This window comes from Leptonychotes weddellii, chromosome 7 (assembly GCF_054177405.1).
Source record: "Leptonychotes weddellii isolate Sample4059 chromosome 7, ASM5417740v2, whole genome shotgun sequence".
Lineage (NCBI taxonomy): Eukaryota > Metazoa > Chordata > Mammalia > Carnivora > Phocidae > Leptonychotes > Leptonychotes weddellii.
The window spans coordinates 6,921,107-6,946,877 of NC_138375.1; the positions used below are offsets into that span (position 1 = coordinate 6,921,107).

At 43.4% G+C, this 25,771-nt stretch overlaps 1 long non-coding RNA gene across 1 annotated transcript in view; it reads right to left on the reverse strand.

Moving 5' to 3' along the window:
- The window catches only part of LOC115938763 (uncharacterized), an 81,498-nt gene that overhangs the window by 14,507 nt on the left and 41,220 nt on the right, over positions 1-25,771 (reverse strand). The window contains exon 6 of the long non-coding RNA XR_014146837.1: positions 24,276-24,413. This is a non-coding gene — a long non-coding RNA (uncharacterized LOC115938763). The remainder of the gene's footprint in view (positions 1-24,275; positions 24,414-25,771) is intronic.

Consider the following 25,771-nt stretch of genomic DNA (forward strand, 5'->3'; position numbering starts at 1 on the left):
GTACCCCAAGTCTTCCCAGTTCCCCTGTCCCACATCCCCTCCCCCAGAACCCCACAGGCATATCCCCACTATCTGCCAGTGAGCCTAACAATCTGACCCCAAAGCACCCTGTCCCAAGCATCTCACCTCACCCCCTCTGGCTTCCCCGGGACCCCACCCAGGTTCTGTACTGGTTGTTATATATTTGGAGTATCCCCCCCATCCCCGCCAGAATCTGTGGGGTCCCAACACACTCCTCCTTCTCTACCCTCTCTCGATCCCTCTCCCCACAATCCTCTGACCCAGAAAAGGCAGATTTCAGGATTTTTCTTCTTCTGCTTCATCTTATCGTCCTACTTGGAGGCAGCCAGCCTTTGGCCTAGGTTTCAAAGCACAAGGGCCATCCTTACAAGCAGGCTGTGGAACACATTCTGATCCAGGTGTACCAGGCTCAGTCTCTGAAATGTTAAGTAAATTTCAAACGTACTGAGGACTCTAATGGATCTTTCCTTGCACCTCTTAGCCCAATGACCTTACTACTTGTTTCTCAAGCTCTGGAGAGCCCTTCTCTGCAACAATCCCAGACATTGCTGTGTTTTTCTTTTCATTCCCTCCTTTCCAATTACGTCATTGAGAAGTCAGCAGTTCTGAACTTTGCTACATACCAGAATCACTTGGGGAACTCCAGAAAATGCTGGTGCCCAGGAGGAGCCCCATACCATATGTGTCAACGTCAGGGAGAAACCCAGGTCCCAGGAGTGTGTCAATCTCCCCAGAGATGTCAATACACAGGTGATTCCCCACCCTTGGCACCCCACCACCCCATCTCTGAAATTCCCTGGAGAAAAGCATCTTCTCTGTCCATTCTTTCCTTTGGAACGAGGAAAGGCTGGCTCTGGCTGGCTGGGCCAGAGGAAGCTGGCTTTAGGCCAGGAACAAGAGTCTTACACTCAAGAAGACAGACCTTCTCCAGAAGACTAAGGCCCATTCTATTTCCTTATCTCTCCATGGATAAGGAAGAAACTGGTCATGGAACCCTGCATTGATTTGTCTTGTGCTCAATCCCAGGAGTGTGCAAGGTAGACATGACCACTGATTGTGTACTCGTCAGGGCGGTGGGCCCCAAGTCAGAATCCCCTGGCCATGTTTCAGAAGCTGATAAGGCTTGCACCTGTCCCTAGACCAAATCCACCAGGCTTTCTGGAATGGGGTCTGGAGAGTAGCATTTTTAATGCTCCCAGATAATTCTTATGTTCATCGAGAATAAGACCCACTAAGCCTAGTGTGTCAGGTAATCTTGGCAGGCCCCGCCTCCTGCCTTCCGCTCCAAATATGGTGATGCCTTGGCTGGCCTGGCGTTCCACTTCATGCTTTCCCCTGTCCATCATCCCATAGGTCATCTGAGCCACTTGTGCTTTTGTCTGTCAGTCTGTCAGTCTGTCCTGCCTCACCCCAAACCCAGCTGAGGCCCCATCTCCAAGCTCTATAACTCAGATGAGTGTTGATCTTTTAACTATAAGGTCCTAGGGGCACCTGGGTGGCTCAGTTGGTTAAGCAGCTGCCTTCGGCTCAGGTTGTGATCTTGGGGTCCTGGGATCAAGCCCCGCATCGGGCACCCTGCTCAGCGGGGAGTCTGCTTCTCCCTCTTGCTCTGCCCCTCCTCCTACTTGTTCTCTCTCTCTTTCTCAATAAATAAAATCTTAAAAAAAAAAAAAAACAACTATAAGCTTCTAGAACCCAAGGCTCATCCAGCCATGGTTTCCAATTGGATTTTTCAAAAGATCCACTTGAAAAACAGTCTTTATTTTAAATTAGTAAATACTTCTGATTGAACAAGTAACATAATAAGAAATCCAAACAGCATAAAAGTGTGTAACAATGATACCATTCACTTCCCACTCTGGTTCCCCAGTCCCCTCCCAGAAGGAAGGACTTCTAGACAAATGCATGTTCCTATTTGTAGATCTGTGCCCTGAGGGACTTTTCTATTTTGTAAAAAGAGTACAGATTCCTAAGACCTGTCTACTGCCTAAGACTCTGGGAGGGAGAGAAGGAGGATCCCATGAATCTGTCTCTTTAAAAGCTGCTCAGGGTTCAAAGGTCAGATGGGTCTGAGAGGTGCCTCTGGCAGCCACCGTCACAGGGTCTTCAAGCACTTGAGGACCTTTGACATATAATAAAAAGTGACAAGACAGCTCCAAATAGCTGGAAGGAAGTGGGGATGGTCATTATTAATAACTGTACTGGAGCAGGCATAATGGACTGAATTATGTCCCCCCCAAATTCATATATTGAAGCTCTAACCCCCATAACCTCAGAATGTGACTGTATTTGGAGGTGAGGTCTTTAAAGAGGTAATTAACTTAAAATTAGGTCTAATTACGGCCCTAATACAATCTGATTGGTGTCCTTATAAGAAGAGCAAATAGGAACACACCAGAAGAGACAAGGGGGTGACACACAGGGGGAGGCTGTGTGAGGACACAAAGAGAAAGTAGCATCTGCAAACCCAGAGAAAACCTCGGAAGAATCCAAAGCTACTGACACCTTAGTCTTAGACTTCAAGCCCCCGGTATCGGGAAGAAATAAATTTCTGTCGTTTAAGCCACAGAGTCTATGGCATTTGGTTATGGCAGTCCCAGCAGACTGGTACAAGTAGGTTAACTTAATTCCACTCTGGTCACATGGAGATACGAAGGCTCGGAACAGAGCTGCTGGACCGGACAGACCCCTGAAATGATGTCGTCGGCCTCCACGCCAGGAGACCCCCTCGGTGGTGAAACCACTTCACAGCAGGTTTCTTTGTGCGGTTCACTTAGTACATTTTTGGCCAAGCTACAAAGCAAAGTGGTTTTATGCTGATTTCCACCCCCAAAACACGAGAATAAAGTTTGCGGGCTTGCTGCGTGAGGTTCAATATTTTTTCCAAAATTTAAAACATGAACGCCAAAAAGGGGTCCACATAAACAGCTAGCATAATAAAGAAGGCCATAGAATGGTAGGTCCGCTTCTTGACGCTCAGAAGTACGGTTGAGACTGAGTAGTTCACGGACAATTTGCCTTCGCTCCACACCTGTAGACTGAAGCCCTTGGCTTTCTTACGCAGGCTTTGCGGACGCATGATCCAGGGGCGGGGCGGGGCGGGGCGGGGCGGGGCGGGGCGGGGCTCCTGCGAGCAGAGGCGGGACTGCAACACCAGCGCCTTCTGGTGGAAACTAACTCACCAGGAAGGGGTGCGTGGTTTCCTCTCTGCTCTGAAAGGAGACCTGGCTTTGATCAATAAGCTATTATAAATATGATGTGCAGTTGTGAGAGAAAAGAACTCCTGTATCAGAGAAAATGGCACAAGATGAAGGCACCGCCATAGCCTTTGAAAGTCAATACCCCCTGCCGTGCTGGCGGGGCTGTAGTCCACGTGCACCGCGGAGGGTTAGCTAAGCAGAGGGCAGTCGGGCTGGTTACTGGAATCGCACTGCCTTGAAAAGCCTGCAGAAGGCAAAGTTATCTTTGGAAGCAGGGCAACAGTCAAGTGAGATTTTTTTTTTTTTCCTTCCCAAAAAACTCTTGGAGGTGAACAATAACTATTACAGATCTGTTCTCTTGCAAATCCAGTATATGCAACATGTCCTTCCGGGCATTCTCTTAAAAGAGGGCTGCCCCAACCCACCAGCCTTTTATTACACTGTCTGGAACGCTCCTAAAGATATTTCATCAGAGACAACGCAATATTGCGTATGTGCCAGCTCATTTAAATTACACCTCTAGAGGCATCAGCTGCCCCCAGTGAAAAATGGAGAATCCAGCAGGGGTTGATGGAGTCACAGACAGGAAGCCAGCACTCCAGTGGGACAGCTACAAGGGTGTCTGCTACCTGGATCTCAATCACTGACCTGTATTGTGCATATCAGCATACACAGTGGGTCTTTATTGGTAAAGATGGTGACCTCTGGAACCTCCACAATGAATATCAGAATTAGGTTCTCTTTGGCAAAATTAAAGGTCTTCAAGAAATGTGCACTGGTGAAAATATTTCAGAAATATCCCCACTGTTATGCAGAACATATGAATCCAGAGTAGTCTGCTGTCACCCGCCTTAGAAATGGGGCAAAGACTGGGTCTCTCAACAGCCTGAGTGTAGCCACCAGGGCGGGTGTCTCTGGTGGTCAGAGCTGATTGCAAAGGTGGAGCCTGCCTCCGACAAGCTCTTGTATCTTTCTCTAGTTATACCGGAACACAAGGAACTGAGAATTCATGGATCTTACAGAATAGATTGGGCCTTGGGTCTCTTGCTAATAGGCATTCATCTAGCAAATATCCACACAAGATCAAGGAGCATCTAGTCTAAGAACCATATTCATTAGAACCTGGCCTTGAGGTCTTAAGAGAATAGCTAACCTTCAGCCACCTTTAACTTTTTGAAGGCTACATCATCTACCCCCCCCCAAAAAAACCTAATTGGCTTAGGTCAGTTTACAAAACATAACCATTATTATTCTCCAAACCTGTTGGACTTTTCCAAGCCCTTCAATGTTACTTGCCCTCCCTTCTCTAGCTACTGATCCAAATCTAGACCTCCCTTCAGCCACCTCTTTCTACAGAAAGTCTTCCTCACCTAACGTCTTACTTTACTCCTAGAAAAGAAATTATGCTGGACCCTTGTCATCTGGCCATGACCTTTTTGGCAATCTATTCTAGGTCTAAGCTCTTCAAGCTGATCGTCTGGGTACTTTGAAGGCAAGGTCCTCATTTTCTACACTTGCTAATTATTTTGCATGTATTTAAACAATGGGCCCAATTCCACGAACCACTGCCTCTGCACCTACTGTGTGCAGGGTGACTTCAGGGCAAAGAAGGGAGACCACAGCTTGGCTCTGATCCCCAAGAAATGATCCAGAAAGAGCATGGACATAGGTTTCAAAAGACCGGTCTCTCTCTCTCTCTCTCTCTCATTGAAGTATCATTGAACACAATGTTACATTAGTTACAGGTATTCAACATAGTGATTTGACGACCCTACATGTTCTGCTATGTTCGCCGTAAGTGTAGCTACCATCTGTCACCATACAATGCTATCAGAATACTGTTGGCTATATTCCTTCTACTGTACCTTTCATCCTTGTGACTGATTCATTCCATAACTGGAAGCCTGGATCTCCCACTCTCCTTCAACTATTTTGACCATCACCCCCATTCCCTCCCCTTTGGCAACCATAAGCTTGTTGCCTGTATTTATGGGTCTGTTTCCACTTTTTGTTTGTTTGTTTGTTCATTTGTTTTTTTAGATTCCATATATGAGTGAAATCATATGGTATTTGTCTTTCTCTGAAAAGACAGATCTCTTAGTGAGCCTTTGCATTATTGAATTTCTAGAACACCAGAAAGGGTGGCTACTTCCCCAGGACGCTAAGTACGGTCTCAGTTTTTCCTTCAGCTAATTCTTCAAAGGGAACTAATATGGGGTTTTCTAAAGATTTGCAATTGGTGGGTTCAAGTTAATAATCCACCATCATATATGTAACCTTGGGCAAATTATTTTATTTCTTTGAGCCTCCAGGAACTCATATATAAAATGTAAATACTGTTTATTTTTATTATTTTTTTACTTTATTATTATTCCATTTTATTTCCACACAAGGGTCATTGTGAGGTCATTGTGAGGATTGAACAGTAAAGTGCTCTGTGTATTCTAGAATGCTATACCAGTGTAAGGCTTTGTTATTTCCAAGTATTCCCTTCTTTTGACACCAAGATAGTCTCAAAAATACTCCTTTCAGTCAGAAAGTTTCATTGAACTGTCCCAAATAAACTATTAGAACCTTTAAATAAAACGACTTGATTTCTAAAAATCTCTTCTTGAGTTAAAAATGCTGCATTTCAGAAAGACTTTTGTTTATTAAAATAGATGGTAAATACAGAATTTCTCACAGACTTGCTATCTTACATCTGAGGCTTTTTCACTTCTTTTCAGAGAGGGATAGAGGTAATCAATTAGAAGCCATACACAGTTTGTTTCCGTTGGCAGTCTGGGTAATTCTGGGAGTGCAAAGTTCTAAAGCAAGAGTGTTGACCTCAGCTACCTTCAAGTAGACCAACCTGTTCTTATTTTATCTGCTAGGATGCAAGCCACATTTCCATCCCCGGAACTCGGAGAGGCCGTTTGCGGTTTGTGACTGCCATAACTTTCTTGGAATGACAAAGTGGGCACGTATTATAACTTTGCCTACAGACAAGTTTTATGAGAGCATACATTCCCATTCTTAGGAGGGTTCATTTTTTACTGAATTAACATTAGAAAGAAGTCATTTGACTTTATTAAGCGTGTTTCTTCCACTTTCGTAGACCATGCAGCTCAAAATCTGCCAGGAAGATGATGAAAACAAGGAAACAATTTATCTGAAGGGAAAGAAAGATAAAATCACTAGAAGCCTGCAGATTAAAGAACCCATTTTCCATTTTAGATTGACATATAAACACAACAGTGGGAGACAAAACATGGGCAAAGGACGTATCTTCAATGTACGGCTTCAAATTTTAACTTTAATTAATTCTCTGAATTTCATAACAATGTATTTTCTAATTACACAGGGACTTGCTTCAGAATTCCAAGTAGGACTGTCACCATTCAGTCGTCCTTGTGTTTCCAATGACTAAGTTTTGAATAATCAATACATTAACTCATCTTAGGTTAATTACATAGGCCAATTTTCCTGGCCTAACAATCGTTCATAACAATCTGATTTTTTTTAAGATTTATTTATTTATTTGAGAGAGAGAGAGAGCACCAGCAGAAGGGGCAGAGGGAGAGGGAGAGAGAATCTCAAGCAGAGTCCAGGCTGAGCATGGAGCCCTTTGCGGGGATGGATCTCACGACACTGAGATCAGGACCTGAGCGGAAACCAAGAGTCCAAAGCTTAACCAACTGGACCACCCAGGTGCCACTGATTTTTTTTAAGTCTAAAATAACCACATGTGAAAACTATACATCCTCAACTTAAGTGTATCTGTATTAGGGTTCTCCAGAGGAACAGAATCAATAGGATATATAGAGATGTAGAAGAGGAGATTATTTAGGATTTGACTCACTCTATTCTGGAGGTTGAGAAGTCCCACAATCCACCATGTGCAACTAGAGACCCAAGAAAGCCCATGGAGTCTGAAGGCCTGAGAACCAGGAGCCCCAGAGTCAGAGGGTAGGAGAAGGTGGACATCTCAGCCGAAGAAAAGAGAGACAGAATTCATCCTTCCTCCACCTTTTCCTTTTCTTTGGGCCCCTGATGGACCGGGTGATGCCCACCTGCATTGGTGAGGGGGATATTCAGTCAGTTTACTGATTCAAATGCTAATCTCTTCCAGAAACAACTTCACAGACACACCCAGAAATCATGTTTTACCAACTATCTGGGCATCCCTTAGCCCCGTCAAGTTGACACATAAAATTAACCACCACACTATCCCTTATTACCAATGGGAAAATGTGAGAGCAAATTACTGAGTAAGATATTCACAGGGAAACCTGAATTTCAAAGTACCCCTCATTTTGTGACACAATAACCTAATCTTATCCTCAGCTCTTGGTTCTGGGAGAAGAGGGAATTCTTTAAGTGAAAGAAGCAAGGTGGGAACTGTGTGTGTGTGTGTGTGTGTGTGTGTGTGTGTGTGTGTGTGTGTGTGTGTGTGTGTGTGTGTGTGTGGTTTTGACAGCCCTCCTCAACTCAAGCTTGACTCTTGCTTGATGCTGACGGCCTCTGGAGATGAGAAAGAGCAAAAGGGTCCCTTCCACATGGCCTTGCAACCACCAGATGGCATGTCACCATGAAAGCAGTTACAAACACTATTATGCCACACACGTGGATGTTTCCTAACAAGCAGGCACGAAATGCTGTTCCTGGAAGCTCAGCCACTGAGGCACTCCTTGAGTACCTTGCGTGATCTGGACAGAGAATTCTCCATTACGAGGCAGGAAACAACATGCAGCAGAGCCCCAGACCAAGGGCAACACTCCAAAGGCACACACATATCCTGCCGGCCCCTCCAAATTCCTGCACCCTTGCCCATGGAAGGGCAGAGGGGACTGGGCAGAGTTTAGCCTAAGTACACATTCTAATTATTGTGAGCACCACTTATTTCCCTCAGTAAAAGTCATCTCCAAAAACCCTTCCCTAATTAACAAACCTCCAGTGCAGAGATTTGCAGATGAAATTGGGTGACAATTTGGGGGCAGAAGGAGCTGAACTGTGAACTCCTGTTTAGCATCTTCAGTTGCTAACCATGCCTCTGTTGGAAGACGCAGTCCTCTTCGGACACTGTAAATGCTAACTAACCATCCCTGGGATAAAGAGTGCAACTAACTAGCCCCTCACATAAATATTTCACACCGTTTGTGCCTAAGTATTCTAAAGGAAAACTATAGGGTGTATGACCAATGGAAGCATTCAGAGGGACAGGTGTGGCCATTCTGCTAATTTCTCTCTTCCACTCCCTTTCACATGGCTCTGAACAAGAACACCAGGAGGGATTGTTTTCCTTCTCCAGTTTAAACACAAAACAGTAAGATAGCTAGAGATGAAAATTTTAAATAAGCAGCCACCTCACAAAAGAGAAAAACCGGGCAGGGAGGGAGGTCTAAGTAAATAGTTATGAAAACAATGTACATTATAAGTGTTTTTCTCTGATCAATGTTCCAGAAAAGATTCACCTAATTACCTTATAACTGTATAGATCTTCTATGCAAGCAACAGTCAAAGCTGAGATGTGCCTCAGGATGGAGCCCAGTTGGTCAGGACATCATCAGAAGCTGGTCCCCAGCCCAGAGTCCAATTCCGAAAAGGTCAGTGGATTTCACTCTGCTTCAGTATCAAACGAAGCACCACATCCAAGAAAACGCAGCCCGTCCCCAGGGCAGAGTCCAGGTGATTTACACAAGACGAAGGGTATGTTTCATCATGTATAAGTTATCACTCAATATTTTAAGATACACTTGCTCAAAGGGTTTTAACTTGTGTCAGGAAGAACAATGCTGGCTGTGCTTAGCCTCAACAGAACTATTTATCAGGGACAGACCCTGTTTGAGGAACACGTCTATTCAGAACTCAGTCTCCTCCCCACCCCCTTGATGGGCATGATTCTTTGACTCAGATTCCCTCCTGCTCTGCTCTGTACCACTTACTCATTCATCGGATATTTACCGAGAGGACTAGGAAGAAGGGCAGGACATGGGTGCAGGTCTCAAGGAATTTGATTCTGAATTTGATTTTAAAATCAGAGCAAATGGCTGTGAAAGGTGGTGAATGACTCAGTACAAACGAATGTCATGGTCCAGGAATGATGTGGGAGCTGAAAGCGGAGACTGTAAGGAAAGCACCAGTTTCTCCTTCCTCTCCTGCAACCACCACACTTCGTGTCTGACGGCAGGTGTGCGAGTTTTCCACACACCAGGCAATCCTCCAACACCAGCGGGGGCAGACCCCACAGGTTAAAGGCTCAGTCCCACGAGGCTGCCCCCACTTCAGACATGAATCGTCCATAAAGGGTCCCCAGGTTTTCCACAATCTCAGTCCAACTTGGCTACAAATCAGAGGTTCTCACGTCACCTCCATGAAATGGATCATTTGCTCGAACAGAACACAGACCTCGGGGAAACATTTACGTTTACCAGTTTGTTACATAATAAAGTATATAACAAAGAATATGATGAACAGCTATATGAAGACATACATAGGTTTGGGGGAGTCCTGAATGCAGGAGTTTCTGTCCCCATAGAGTTGGGGTATACTACTCTTCTGGTATGTGTATGTATTCACCAGCCAGAAGCTTCCTAAAACCCATACTATTGGGATTTTTACAGAGGCTCCATCTGGTAGGCATGACTGATTATTAACTCTATTTCCAGTGCCTCTCCCCCTGTAGACAATGGAGAGAGGGCCTAAAAGTTCCAAGCTTCTGATCATGGCTTGGTCTCTCTGGTGACCAGCCCCCATCCAGGAGACCATCAAGAGTCAACTCATTTGAACAAAAGACATTCCATCACCCAGGAATTCCAAGGGTTCTAGAAGCTCAGTGTCAAACCTCTTATCACTCAGGAAATTGTAAGGTCTTAGGAGCTCCTTGCCAGGAACCTGGGTCAGAGACTAAATATTAGAACAAAAGATTCTCCTAGCATCTCTATTTACAAGGGTTTTAGGAGCTCTGTGTCAAGAACCAGGAGTAGAGACCAGTATATCTGATTATTTCACAAAGACACTGGGGATTGAAATGGTCCAGGAGTCCAAGATGGTGGAGCAGTAGGAGATCTTAGTTTTGTCTGGTCCCAGGAATTCAGCTAGGTAGTTATTAATTCATTCTGAATACCTGCAAACTCAACCAGAGATCTAAGAAAAGAATAGCTTTAACTCTACAAATAGGAAAGCAACCACTTTCTGCAAGGTAGCAGGTGCAGAGAAGTGAATCCGAGGTGGTATATGGGAAGATAAACGGCAGGGGGAGGGAGCCTCCATCAACTGGCTACCAGAAAGTGAGATACAGCAGCAGAGCACAAAATCAGAACTTTTAGAAGTCTGCTCCGGTGAGGGACATCCTGTCTGAAAGGCACTAAGGTGGCGAAGTGGGGAGGAATCCTAGATGGGACAGTGTGGTCTCGGGATCCCCCAGGGTCACAGGAAGACTGGGGAGCGGGGAAGCCAACTGCATTCAGTGAGCCCAGGAGTGGGCTCTCAGCTAGGGGTTGCCATATACCCCAAACTGTGGCATGGTGGGGCAACTGCTCTCTGAGCAGGGGTCCAACAAGCAGCAGAACGGGTGAGAATCCACCTTCCCTCCCCTGGGAGGGGCAGCTTGGGAGCACACCGCAAGAGTCTTCTGGGTTTGGAGACTGGAAATGGGATATCATGTGCCTGAGATAGAAATGCTCGGTCACAGGCTGGGTGAGGATGGAGTGCAGCCGGAGACAAGGGAGACAGGAGTGACTGACTGCTTTTCCTTGAGGGCGCACTGAGGAGCAGGGCCCTGAGCTCTCAGCTCTGGGGCCAGAGATAGGGAGGCCATGATTTTCAGATTTTCATTCTCGTCCTCTAAAGCAGCACAGAAAGGCTTCAGGGAACAAAAGCCACATAGAACAATCCGGACCAGATTACTTAGTTTGGCCCCTGGCAAGGGCAGTGCAATTCCACCCTGGGGCAAAGACACCTGAGAATCAGTGCAACAGGCCCCCGCACTCCCCTGCAGAAGATCAGCAAGAACGTCTGGCCAACACTAAGTTTACCAATCAACAGAACTGCAAAACTCCAGTGCTTGGGGAAAATAGTATATAGAATTCATGGGTTTTATTCCCATGATTTTTTAATCTTCCAATTTTAATTTTTTTCTCTTTTTGCAACCAATTTGTTATTTTATCAACTCTTTTTTTAAGTCATTTTTAATTTTCATTTTTACAGTTACATTCTATGCTTTCATTGTATTTAATTTTTTTAAAGATTTTATTTATTTGAGAGAGAGAGAGAGTGAGACAGAGCATGGCGGGGGAGGGTCAGAGGGGGAAGCAGACCCCCAGCTGAGCAGGGAGCCTGATGCGGGACTCGATCCCGGGACTCCGGGACCATGACCTGAACCAAAGGCAGTTGCTTAACCAACTGAGTCACCCAGGCGCCCCTCATGGTGTTTAATTTTATTTTTGCATATACATAAGTTTTTCTTTCTTTACATTTTGGGATGCAGTTTCTTCTAACAAACAGGCCAAAATATACCCAGGATCTAGTGTATTCCTCTGCTCTGTTCACCTGTCTGTTTATATTCCTTCTTTTCTGTTTCTTTTTTGTTTGTTTTTTGTCTTTTAATTTTCATTTTTACAGTTACATTCTATCCTTTCATTGTATTTAATTTTATTTTTGTACATATACAAGTTTTTCTTTCTTTACAATTTTGGGATCTAGTGTTCTAACAAACAGACCAAAATACACACAGGGCCCAGTGTATTGCTCTGTTCTGTTCACCTGTCTGATTATATGCTCTTTTTCTTTTTTGAAATTTTTTTTCAGTTTTGGGTCTCTTCTGATTTGTTTAGTGTATATTTCTCTGGGGTTGTTGCCATTTCAGTATTTTGTTATCTCATTCATCTACTATTCTGGTTTCTAATCCAACATGTAAGGAGCTTGTAAACCACCACCCCATTCCAACAAGTAAAAAGATGAACAAAAAAATCAACCACATTCAGGGCCATTAGACACACCTTAACCACTTTAAAAGAGTGGAAATTACATAGTGCCTTCTCTCAGATCACGATAGAATTAAACTAGAAGTCACTAATAAACAGCTGGAAAATCTTCAAACACTTGGAGATGAAACAACACACTTCTAAAGAGCGCATGGGTTGAAGAAGACATGGCAAGAGAAATTTTAAAATATTTTGAAAATTAAGATATAACTTACCAAAATCAGTGGGATTTAGTGAAAGCAGTGCCTAGAGGGTAATTTGTAGCATTGAAGGTATATATTAAAAAAGAAGAGAGACCTAAAATAGATCATCTAAGCTTTCACCTTAGGAAAATAAAAAAAGAAGAGCAAAGTAAATCCATGTATGCAAAAGAAAAGAAATAATAAAAATCAGAGCAGAAATCAATAAAATTGAAAACAGCAAATCGCTAAAGAAAGGTAATGAAACCAAAAGCTAGTTCTTTGAAAAGGTCCAAAAAAATCAATAATTCTCTAGCCAGGCTAACTAAGAAGAAAATAGAGAAGACACAAATTACTAATATCAGAAACAAAAGAGGGAATATTACTACAGATCACATGGACATTAAAAGGATAACAAAGGGATACTATGAACAACTGTGCCCACAAATTTGATAACCTACATGAAATGGACCAATTTCTTGAAAGACACAATCTGCCAAAACTCACACAAGGAAAATTTGACAATCTGAAAAGGCCTGTATCTATTAAAGAAATTGATTCAATAATTAATTAACCTTCCAAACAGAAAGCACCAGGCTCAGTTAGGTTCACTGGTGAGTTCTACGCATTTAGGAGAGAAATTGTATTAATTCTTGCCAATCTCTTTCAGAACACAGAAAAAGATAGAAGCCTCTTAACTCATTCTATGAAGATAGCATTACCTTATACCAAAACCGACAAAGATGTAATAAAGAGAAAAAGACAACTAAAGACTAGATCTCTCATGAACATAGATGCAAAAATCCTCAACAAAATATGAGCAAATTAAATTTAACAATTTATTAAAAGAATTATAGACTATGACAAAGTGGGATTTATCCCAAGTATACAAGCGTGGCTTAACTTCTGAAAATCAATTAATATAATCCATCACATCAATAGGCTAAAGAACAACAATCACATTATTGTGATCAATACATGCAGAAAAAGGATTTAACAAATCCAACACCCATTCATGATAAGAACTTCAGAATACTGGGAATAGACGGCAAATTCCTCAACTGAATAAATTACATCTATAAAAAAAAAACCCTACAGCTAACATCATACTTAATAGTGAGAAACCAGTTTTCCCACAAGATCATGAACTGGCAAGGATATCTTCTAACACCACTCCTTTTCAGTAGCATATGCAAGTCCTAGCTAATGCAATAGGACAAAAAAGGAGCTAAAAAGTAATAAATGGGGAAGGAAGAAATAAAACTGTCTTTGTTTGCAGATGACATGACATGAGTGTACAAGATCTGCATGAAGAAAGTCATAAAACTCTGAGAAAAAGAAATCAAAGAAGAACTAAACAAATGGGCAAATTTTCCATATTCATTAATAGGAAAACTCAATACTGTAAAGATGTCACTTTTTCCCAACTTGATCTATAGATGCAATGTGATCCCCACAAAAATCCCAGCAATTTGTTCTGTAGACATTGACAAACTTCTTCTAAAGTTTCCATGAAGAGTGGAAAGACTCAGAATAGTCAACACAATATTGATGGAGAGCAAGGTCAGAGGAGTGACAATATCCAAATTTAAGAATCTCTATAAAGCTACTGTAATCAAGACAGTGTTGCACTGGCAAAATAGGCAGATCAATAGAACAGAAGAGAGAGATCAAAAATAGACCCATATAAATATAGTCAATTAATCTTTGACAAAAGAGCAGAGGCAATATAATGGAGAACAAATGGTCTTTTCAACAAACGGTGCTGGAACAACTGGAAAACCACATGCGGAAAAATAAATGAATCTAGACATAGACCTTACACCCTTTACAAAAATTAACTCAGAATTAATCATAGATCTAAATATAAAATGCAAACCCATAACACTCCAAGGGGATAACAAGACAAAATCTAGATGACCTTGGGCATAGTGATGACTTTTTAGATAGAACACCAAAGGCACAATCCATGAAAGAATGAATTAATAAGCTGGACTTAGTTAAAATTAAATTTTTAAAAACTTCAGGGCGTCTGGGTGGCTCAGTCAGTTGAGCATCTGACTCTTGATTTCGGCTCAGGTCATGATCTCAGGATCGTGGGATTGAGCCCTGCGTCTGGCTCCACTCTCAGCTGGGAGTCTGCTTGAGATTCTCCCTCTCCCTCTGCCCCTCCCCTCCATGCTTGTGCTTTCTCTCTCTTTCTCTCAAATAAATATATAAATCTTTTTTAAAAATTAAAAAAAAAAAAACTTCCTCACTGTGAAAGCCACAGTCAAGAGAATGAGAAGAAAAAGCCATAGACTGAGAAAATATTTGCAAGACAATCTGATAAAGAACAGTTATTCAAAATATACAAATGACTCTTAAAACCCAACAATAAGAAAATGAACAACCAGATTTATAAATGGGCAAAAATCCTGGGCACCTCACCAAAGATATACAGATTGCAAACAAGCATATGAAAAGATGCTCCACATCATATGTCTTTAAGGAAGTGAAAATTAAAACAATAATGAGATATGACTACACACCTATTAGAATGTCCAGAATCCAGAATACTGACACCACCAAATGCTGGTGATGAGGCGTAGCAACAGGAACTCTCATTCACTGCTGGTGGAAATGCAAAATGGTACAGCCACTTTGGAAGAAGTTTGACAGTTTCTTACAAAAGTAAACATACTTTTATCATATAATCTAGCAACCCCACACTCCTTGGTATTTACCCAAATGAGCTGACAACTTATATCCACACTTAGGTGCACATGGATATTTATAGCATCTTTATTCATAACTGCCAAAACTTGGAAGCAAATGGCAATCAAGATGCCTTCAGTAAGTGAACTCATAAAGAAACTATAGTACATCCAGACAATGGAATATTAATCAGCACTAAAAAGAAATGAACTATTAAGCCATGAAAAGACATGGAGGAGACTTAAATGCATACTACTAAGTGAAAGAAGCCAATCTGAAAAGGCAACATACTGTATGATTCCAACCCTATGACATCCTGAAAAAGGCAAAACTATGGAGGCAGTAAAAAGATCAGTGTTTTCAAGGGGTTAGGGAGGGAGATAAAGATACATAAGAGAAGCACAGATTTTTAAAGCAGTAAAAATACTCCATATGCTACTATAATGGTAAATACAGGTCGTTCATTATACGGGTTTTAAGAGTCATTTGTCAAAACCATAGAATGTATGATGCCAAGAGTTAACCCTAATGCAAACTCTGAACTTTGAGTGATAGTGATGTGTCACATAGTTTATCAGTTGTTACAAATGTATCACTCTGGTGTGGGATGTTGATGGTAGGGGAGGCTGTGCATGTGTAGGGGCAAGGGGCATATGGGAACTCATTATTTTCTGCTCAGTTTTGCTGCAAACCTAAAATTTCTCTAAGAATTCGTCTATTTCTCTAAGAATTTCAAGTCTGTTTGAAAAAATGAACTGTGACAGAGTGAAGTTAGAGCCTCCAGGAGGTGCTTAAGCTAACAGCTGAGCTACTGGTACTAAGCAGCTACACAGAACCAAGTTCATGACAAAAAAAAAAAAAATAGAAGATGCTGAAAACAGAGATTTCAGCATAACAAATCATCACAAATTCAGTGGCTTAAAACAGTCCACATTTATTATCTCACATAAGGGGAGTGCATTACACAAGAACATGAACACGAAGAGGCAGAGATCAAAGGGGCCACATTGGACTCTAGCCACCAGGGAAGCCATGATGGATGGAATCTGAGAAGAGAGAAAACATACAGACCTGAGAGATGGGGAAGGGAGGGGGCGACTGGACCTTCTTTCTGAGTCTTCAGTTCCCCCTCCAGGCTCAGCTGGCCCCAGGGTATTTCCTTCCTTGGGTTTCACAAGATTTTCCCTGAGACTTCCAATAAAGCAAAGGAAAGCCCAACATCATTCTTTCTGATGAGCCAGGGTGGGTTTCTGTTTCTTAGAACCCAAAGAGCCATAACTGGAAGTGACTGAAACCTTCCTGTTGTAGGACAAGTTTCCTGGTCTTTTTTGAAGTTAACTAGAAAGTACTTATTCCTCATATAGGAGGTGTCATATGGCAAATAGTTTGGATCTTGGTTCTACAACTTCCAGGTGATGCAAACTTGAGCACTTCATGTACAGTCTAAGCTTTGGCGGTTTTTTTCCTGTAAAATTAGAATTAAATGTTTGCCTCGCTGTAGATACTTTTTCAAATGACATGAGAACTGGCATGTGCTATAAATGTTAACTTCCTTATTTAATTCCACTTTTTTCCTTTTTTTTTTTTAATTTTCTTCCTTTCTTTCTTCCTCTCCATATAATATTATATTCATTTTCCAGGGCTGCTGTAACTAAGTACCACAGTCTTGGTGGCTTAACAGAAATTTGTCTTACAGATATGGAAGCTGGAAAGTCCAAGATGAAGGGGCTGGCAGGGTTGCTTCATTTTGAGGGCTGCAAAAGAAAATCTGTTCCAGGTCTCTCTCGTTGGCTCACCTTCAAGTTCATATGGTCATTCAGATGGCTTTCTTCATGTTCACATGGCATTCTCCCTGTATATGTCTGTGTCCAAATTTCCCTTCTTAAAAGAACAGCAATCATGTTGTTGACCCCTTGTTAATGTAACCAATTATATCTGCAGTGACCTTACTTCTAAATGACCTTATATTCTAAGGTACTGGACATTAGAACTTCAACATACCCATTTTTCAATTCACTGACAATTATGACACAATTCAATCCATAATAAATATATAAAACATATAGAATATGTGGATCATTCTCCTAATTCAGCTATTCGATTTGCAAATATGAAGGTCTTACTTCTCTTCTAAGGTTTAAATACACAGCTCTATAAAAACTTCTCAAGTGTGACAGCAACTATTGGCTAAACATTTTCTGAGGCTTGTTTTGTGTATATGGGACCTTCTGGAGTACTCTTTACCTGGTCACTTTTCCAGAGGATCAACAGTGAACTCTAGCATCTCTGGCAGCATTTCTTAGGCTGCTTATAGTTGCACACAGGTGGATGTATTCTATCAGACATTATTCTTCCACGCTACTGAGCCCCAGAGGAGGAGACCTGGGGAAACTGGTGGAAGGACAAGGGGGAAAAAGCTTCCATAGAATCCATATCGCAAGGAACTGCAGTAGCCTGTTATGTTGTGGTCCTATGATCCTAAATTAGCTCAGATTCTGGTTTGGGTTCAGGAGCTGGATCAGGGCCTTCCCATGATTCTGTACCTGCTCTTCCAGCTCAAAGACCAGAAACATAGCAAAGGTGAATGGACAAAACATAGGGACCCACAGAATGCGAGAAGGTCTGAAAGAAGGCCACTGAGGAAGAGCAACACTGGGGAAGATCACTGTCTCTGAAGATCAAACCACAGGAGACATTTCCAAGAAAGGTGAGGATCGTGGCTTCTGTCCATGACACTTCTTCTTTGGTTTTGTATTTTAGAAATTTATCCTTTAGTTTTGATGACTTGGTCCAGCCTGAGATTACACTGTGATTTCCATTCTCCAACATAATTCTGTTTCCTTATCTCAGTTGGAGAATCAAACAGCATATTAATATAATGCATTACACAAGATTTCACCTAGAGCATGCAATAAAAGCTATTTTCCAACCTTTCAGCCTGAGCTCAGGTAAAGTTACTCTAATTTAATATGTCATTAATAAAAGTTGGTCTATGTACCAATAGTTATTTGGGGATGAAGATTAGGAGGAAAAGTATGAAGGATAATTTAAAGGTCACTTTGATTTAAGATGAGTTCAAGTTTAGCAACACAATCTCACTGCATTTACTATACATCTCTGTGATGAATGCAAGGCAGGAAAACCAACCTTTATATTTCCTATCTATAATTAATGAGTGGCTTCCAGCAGGGTTGGGGAGAAGAGAGAGTTGTGATTACAGGAGACCAGCTCACTTGAGTGGTGTCAAGTCTCCTAGACGCCACTTTAAACCAGCCTGGGTGTCAGCATTCTCACTTTTGCATTATGGGGTTTTACAGTCTTTAATATTTTTTTTAGCCATGATAGCATGAAACTTGATTAGAAAGAAGACAGAAGAGATTAATGATATTATGGTTTAAATTATTAAAGCCAATTACAGAGCATGAATGCCACCACTCACAGAAGTGTGGGGTTTCCAAGGAAGTATTGGGGTAGGGGTTTGCGAGCATCATCCCCATGCCCTTCTCTGACTCCTCAGAGCAAGATCCCCCAGTGGTCTCTTCCCATAAACCAAGTCCACCCCAGTGGGGCAGCCATAGTGGAAAATTCCAAGGAGGAGTCTTAGCCTTACTGGGCATCCAGATTGCAGCCTTGCCTCCTATCAGATGAAGCCCAAGATCTGAGAGCTTCTGACTCCCAGTCCTCTTTCTTCATCCTTCTTGATCACTCAAGAGTGGCTTCCAGGGGACTGAAGAGATCTGCAATTCCACCCAAGCTTAGTGGGGAGAGTGCCATGCTGTATGGGAAGTGGGAGGTCATCCATACTGCATGTCTTCCATCCCTACCATGACACTCCACTTCCCAAGTCTGGCTCACCTGGAGATGACACCAAGCCTCCTGATAAAAAGAGTCCTATACCTAAACCTCCATCCACAGACATGGGCCTGGTTTGGAAAGCAGAGGCTGCCCGGAACCGCAACTCTGCCTATGAGCATTGCCTACCACACTGACTTTGCTACTTGTCCTGCGCTGCCTGCCAGAATGAACTCTGTTGCTCCCTTTGACCCACATCCCGGGGCAAAGATGTGTCTTCCCCCTTCCTGGTCTCTCCTTCACACTGGACATCACATAATCTGCATAGTCCAATCCTTTAATAAAAGAATCCAAACAAACACAGGTTATTTCATCTGGGATATGTTGTTTTCAGCACTGTAGTCAGGGGTTGTACCTGAAATTTTTTTTTAATGTTGACGCCTAACCCCACTTCCTGGAGATTATGATGTAATCGGTCTTGGTGGGACCAGAGCATTGGCATTTTGCTGTGAAGTGCAGCCATGGGTAAGAACAAGGGAGTAGGGAATTAACTAGTCCAACTCTTTCTAATCCTCTGGTCACCACATGAGCCCTGTGTTAGAAGGGCCCTTTCGAGTATCCCTCTGGTTTGTGTTCACTAGATCTCTTGCTCCTAAATGATAAACTTGTATGTTAAGGGTGCATCCCTCCTGTTCCCCACACCTGCTCCCCAAAGTAAAGCAACACAATTGTGGGGGAGAAAAAATATGAAGAATAAAGAAAGGACAGTGCTCCCTATTGAAATAACTGACCAGATTACTAGAGTGATCAGAGTGAGCAAGCCAATGTTTCAGGTCTAGCCTATGCCAGGAAAACTACAGTAAGAAATTCACGAAGTTTGGAAAGGGGGCTTGTGAGGCCATTTTGTCCATGGCCGCCCTGCACAGATGAAGATAAACCTAACTTTGCTGACTTCCAGAGGAAGACCCCACAAGAAATTCCATCTAAGTGGCTCCAGAGTATAGCATTGCTGCTACCTAGAAATCCCTCCACTTGAGACCCTCTCCACGAGCTGTGGTGCTGTTTCCCACTGAGAGAGAAAGAGAGGAGCCCTAAAGCCCAATCACTTCACAGCAAACAGCAATGCACCTCCAGGTAGACAAAACTGTATTTTACTTCTGTTCCTTCATATTCATAAAATATTGCCATATTAAAAAGTTTGTTCCATTACAATGCACCATTTCAAGGCTTTATGTTAGAAAATGGCATGAGCTAGGGCGCCTGGGTGGCTCAGTTGGTTAAGCGACTGCCTTCGGCTCAGGTCGTGATCCTGGAGTCCCGGGATCGAGTCCCACATCGGGCTCCCTGCTCAGCAGGGGGTCTGCTTCTCCCTCTGACCCTCTTCCCTCTTGTGCTCTCTGTCTCTCATTCTCTCTCTCAAATAAATAAATAAAATCTTTAAAAAAAAAAAAAAGAAAATGGCATGAGCTAATACAACATCTGATATTATAAATAACACTGAGAAACAACCAAAAACAAACAAAACACAAAGAACAAAGAAATGATAGTTCAGCCCAAAGATTCCAGACTTCAAACATATTGATCTTTTAGTTTCCATTAGTGATATATATATATGGGGTAGGGGGGCAGGAAGAAAGACTGATTTGGCCTTTATTAAAATTAAAAGAAACCCCAATTTTGATTTCCTGGTTTTGATACCATACTAGAGTAATGTGGGATGTTACCATTAGGGGAAACTGGGTGAAGGGTACATGGAACCTCCCTGTACATTTTTTATCAACTTTCTGTGAACCCATAATTATTCTAAAACTAAAAGTTTAAGACAGATACCAGAAAAGAAAGATACTCTCCCCACAAACGAAATGAAGTTGGTGGGGGGGGCACCTGGGTTAAGCGTTGGACTCGATTTCAGCTCAGGTCATGATCTCAGGGTCATGACATCGAGCCCCGTGTTAGGCTCCATGCTCAGTACACAGTCTGCTTGGGATTCTCTCTCTCTCTCCCTCTCCCTCTGCCCCTCCCCTGCTCTCTCTCTGTCTCTCAAATAAATAAATAAAATCTTAAAAAAAGAAAAAGAAATGAAGGGGCACTGTGGAAGGGAAGAAGCCTGTGAACTATGGAAGAACCACGTGGATCATCACAAGGAGTAGAGAGGAGGAGGAAGAGTAATTGTTAACAGTGGTAGTGGTATAATTGTAATAGTAGTCATACTAGTGGTGACAGTAACTGTTGTAGTAGTTGTAATTGTAGTAATAATAGTAATTTTAGTAATAGCAGTACTTGTAATCATCATCATTGTAATTGTAACAGAGCAGCAATTGAGTTGCAAGTACAGTAGTATAGTAATTGGTATAGTAGTAGTAATAACCGTAGCAGTGGTAGTAGTAATAGTAGTAGCAGTAATTTTAGTAGTAATAGTAGTTGTAGCCATCATCATGATAGTAATGGTAGCAGCAGTAATAGTAGCAATTATAGCAGTAGTATTAATTGTAGCAATGGTGGTAATTATAGAAGTAGTTGTAGTGGTGATTGTAGTTGTAGCAGTAGCAGCAGTAGTCGTAGTAGTAATAGTCATTTCAGTGGTAGTAGCTGTAGTAGGCGATAGTAGTAATAGTAGGCAGTAGTAGTAGTAATAGTAGTAGTAACAGTGGGCAGTAGTTGTAATAGTGGGCAGAAGTGGTAGTAATAATAGTAGTAATAGTAGACATTGGTAGTAACAGTGGGCAATAGTAGTAGTAACAGTGGGCGGCAGTAGTTGTAATAGTAAGCAGTAGTAATAGTAGGCAGAAGTAGTAGTAATACTAGTGGGCAGAAGTGGTAGTAATAGGAAGCAGTAGTAATAGTAGGCAGTAGTAGTAGTTGATAGGAAATATTGCATTCCACATCACTGGGGCACAGGGAAGAAGGAATCATGTAAGGGGGCAGGGAGAAAGTTCACTTAAATCTAAGTCTACGTTGGATCTGTCTCTTGTGATTTTAGTAAGAGGAAGTAAGAAGCTTCCCAAAATAATTCAATCCCAAACTACATATTTCTTACTCAACTTCCCAGGAATGCAATTTTCGATTTGAAAGCATGTGAAATAGTACATTGTTCATTAAATCTATAGAATATGTTTGTTCTAGGATATGGAATTTGTTTCCTGAATTTACAAACTAACTTGTCCCACACTGTGTAAGTCACGCTGGCTCTTCTAGTACTTGGAAAGCCCCAGACTCTCTGGGACCTCCCTTTCTCCTTACAGGCCAGCTTGAAAAAGAAGGACTCTGGCAGATTCAAGACCAAACACAATGTGAAGTCTGTTACTTTACAAAGCATCTCTCCCACTGCCAATCCATGTGAGAGGCAGGGTGATGGGGCTGCAGATGGAGTACGACAAAGATTCTGGAATGCTTACGATGTAAAGCACATGCCATATGCCACGACTCTAGTCATGGAGGACTCAGCAGTGAACAGGACAGTCATGGCCTTACCCATTCTCAAGAAAGAACGACACTAAGCACAAAACTCAACAAGACGATTTCAAATAAAGGTGAACAAACTAGGGTTTGCAAGGGTCCTGTGGTCAGGGAAGCTCCCCCTACAGAGTGACATTTGAGCTTAAGCCCAAGAAACAAGCAGGAGCAAGCCAAGGGGAAGAAGCGCCCAGAATAAGGAAAATAGAAGCCCTAAGGTGAACAGCAATTTGGCCTTTGTGACAAACGGAAGTGGCTGGGAGGACAATAGTAGATGAACTCGAAGAGGAAGGTCAGAGTCAGACGGGATTAATATATTTGGATGGATTAGGCATGGGGATGTGGGGAGGGGACCGCAGTGAGAATGGTGTCTAGATTTCTGTTTTGGACCACGAGATGAAGGGGATACCACCAAGTGGGGCTGAAGAAGAGGCCCTGAGTCTAGCACAGGACTCTTCAAGTACAAGGCGTGGCTGAGACACCCTTGTGGTCTTGGGTCTCTGACTTGTGAACCTGGGTAGCTCGGGGTCCCAGCTACCCAGACCCCACCTTGCAGCCCCTCCCCGTCTAGGGCCTGGCCAGCTCCCCAGGGGCACTGCCTCTAGGCAGGTATGTGCTCCTTGGCCCTCGGCACCCGCAGACCAGGCTCTGCTCTGCTCCTTCCACCCTCAGCCGGGGCGAATCACCACTCCTCCGTGTGTGTCTTCAATTCTTATGTTGGTGTCTATTCTTATTCCTATTGCTGCTGTAACAAATTGCCACAAACATGGTGGCTTAAGACAACACAAATTCATTTTCTTGTAGTTCTATCCGAACCACACTGGGCTAAAATCAAGGTGATGGCAGGGTCCCCTTCTTTCTGGTCTTCTTGCCTCTTTGAGAGGCCTTTTGAGCTTCGAGAGGCTGCCCAGATTCCCACTAGGTGTTGGCTCTCACTCCGTGAGAGACCAGGAACTGGGCACCACTGCCCGCAATACCACCCTGGGGTCTGGGCAGGGCCCAGGCTCAGAAACCACTTCCGGGGAAGAGATGAGAGTCAGTGTTTAAGAATAAGAGTCACCTAAGTCCTGCCCTGGCCTGGCAGCACCGAGGTGAGGTGCTGGGCAGGCTCTCCTGCGAATTCTCAGATCTTTACTGCTATCTCTACCTGGGGGCCATTTGTCTCTCTTTCTTTTTAATATTTTATTTATTTGAGAGAGAGAGAGAGAGCAAGCACAAGCAGGGGGAGCTGCAGGCAGAGGGAGAAGCAGACTCCCCGCTGAGCAGGGAGCCTGATGCGGGTTTCGATCCCAGGACCCTGAGATCATGACCTGAGCTGAAGACAGACGCTTAACCAACTGAGCCACCCAGGCGCCCCCCATTTGTCTCTTCAATGTAAGCTGTGCCTCCTCGTCCACCATGCAAGCTCTGAGCAGCCACCATCTTTCAGGGGAGAGCACCACAGGGGAAAGGTAGATGGGCATCGCGTTAAGTTCAGGACCTCCAGCCAAACGTGCCTCTACTTCCCCAGAGCATGCTAACCGGCTCCACCACATTCCCCTTCCATGACCACAGTTTCTAACCTATATTCTTCTCAATCATCCTTCCCACAGCAGCCCGCCATCCACCTCCCTCTAGATAAGGTCCAAAAATGGAACTTGCTTCCCCCTCAGGTTAGGATGAGTAACATTTTCAATCATAACACATTTCAGTCAAGACGGAAATAACTTTACAGAGTCTCCAGGGAGGGCAACAGGGCAAGGGGAAAGCATATTTTGCAACTTAGAGGACCTATCTTTTTTAAAAGAAAGTTGTCAGTGAGAAAATGGGACTTCTTTTGAGTCACTAAAATGTTAACATCTGTGTATATGTAAAGGGAGACAGATTCCTAATTATCTCTCACATCTGCAAAATGCTTTTGAGTTTAGAGTATATTCTAAGTCTGAGCCCCCCCACCCCCCACCCCCCACAGAGGCAGCACCAAGGCTTACCCGTAAAAGGTCCCATTTGCAGCAGCTGAGTCAGAGGGCTCTGGGGGCCTGAAGCCTAGGAGGATGGCAGTGGTCTGTCACAGGAAAACCATCACATAGGTGTCACTGAGCCTTTCCTGCAAGATGTGCAAGAATCAGCTGGAAGGATAGAGAGCAGAGACTTTATCAGGCTCACACTAGACACTTTGTGAACTGTTCTTGACTGGTTTCTGTAGGTGACAGGTCTAGTGTGAGACTTGCTTCCACTACAAACTAAGTAGGGAAGTTTGGGGGGCATAACTAACCCTCCATCACCTCTAAATGTTGACCAGATACCTTTATCCAGGGAAGAACACCTTGGAGCTATGTGTGATGCAGCAAACTCAGGGCAACTCTCAATAGCAAAATTTAGTAAATGCCACTATGTGCCAAGGCAGGGGGTCTGCAGATGATCACAGGACTAACCTCCCCTTCGGAAGCAGGCTCCCTCTCCTGGAGTTTTAATGGTTACATAGCCTTGCGGAGCTGGGCAGGACCCCGCAGTAGGGCCTGGACAAACACTAATGCCACCATTTCCAAGAGGAGCTAGTGAGAATTCATCTGGCTGCCACACACTATTGAGGACCCAGGAGAGGGCCCAGGCATGCCCTGTCCATGGATGATGCCCAGAGTCAATCCCTGGTCTCCAGGCCTTGGGCTATCTTACTCGGATGAAAATCCTAGAGGACGACCATTGTTAAAGGCAGTGCACACCTCGGGCTCTCTGCAGGCCTTGAGGACCCGACAATCACAATTACAGACCTCCAAGATTTGCAAGATAAGAACATGCACAGGCCTGCAGGAGGAAAATACCATAATCTCATAAAAGGAGGGGACACATGGGCTTAAATGGAGAGAGGAACCATGAGCATACATAGAAATAGCAGTGCACGTGAGATTCAGGAGAATGTACAGAAGCTTACATGGAGAGTGCACACAAGATGGCAAAGAAACCATGTATTCAGGCACACGTGGAAAATTGCACATGGTTCACACAGAGACAGCACCCGGGGACTCATGGAGAGAGATGCACAGGGGCTCATATGAACAGATGCACACAGGCTCCCATGGGAAGATGCACACGGGCTCCCATGGGGAGATGCACACGGGCTCCCATGGGGAGATGCACACAGGCTCCCATGGGGAGATGCACACGGGCTCCCATGGGAAGATGCACACAGGCTCCCATGGGGAGAGGCACACAGACTCCCATGGGGAGATGCACACAGGCTTCCATGGGGAGATGCACACTATTCCTGGGGACCAAAAATGCCTCTCAACCAACTCCCCCATTTAAGAAGAGTGACCCGGGAAGGTCCAAGACTTTTCCCCGCCCACCCTGCCAGCACAAGTCACCTCTAGGACTACAGACCAGGATCATCCGACAAGATGTGATTTTTTTCTTTTGGCCTTCTTTAATTTCAAAAGAAACTAAGAAAAAATTTCTCCCAAGACCTTTCCAACCTGGTGTACGAGCA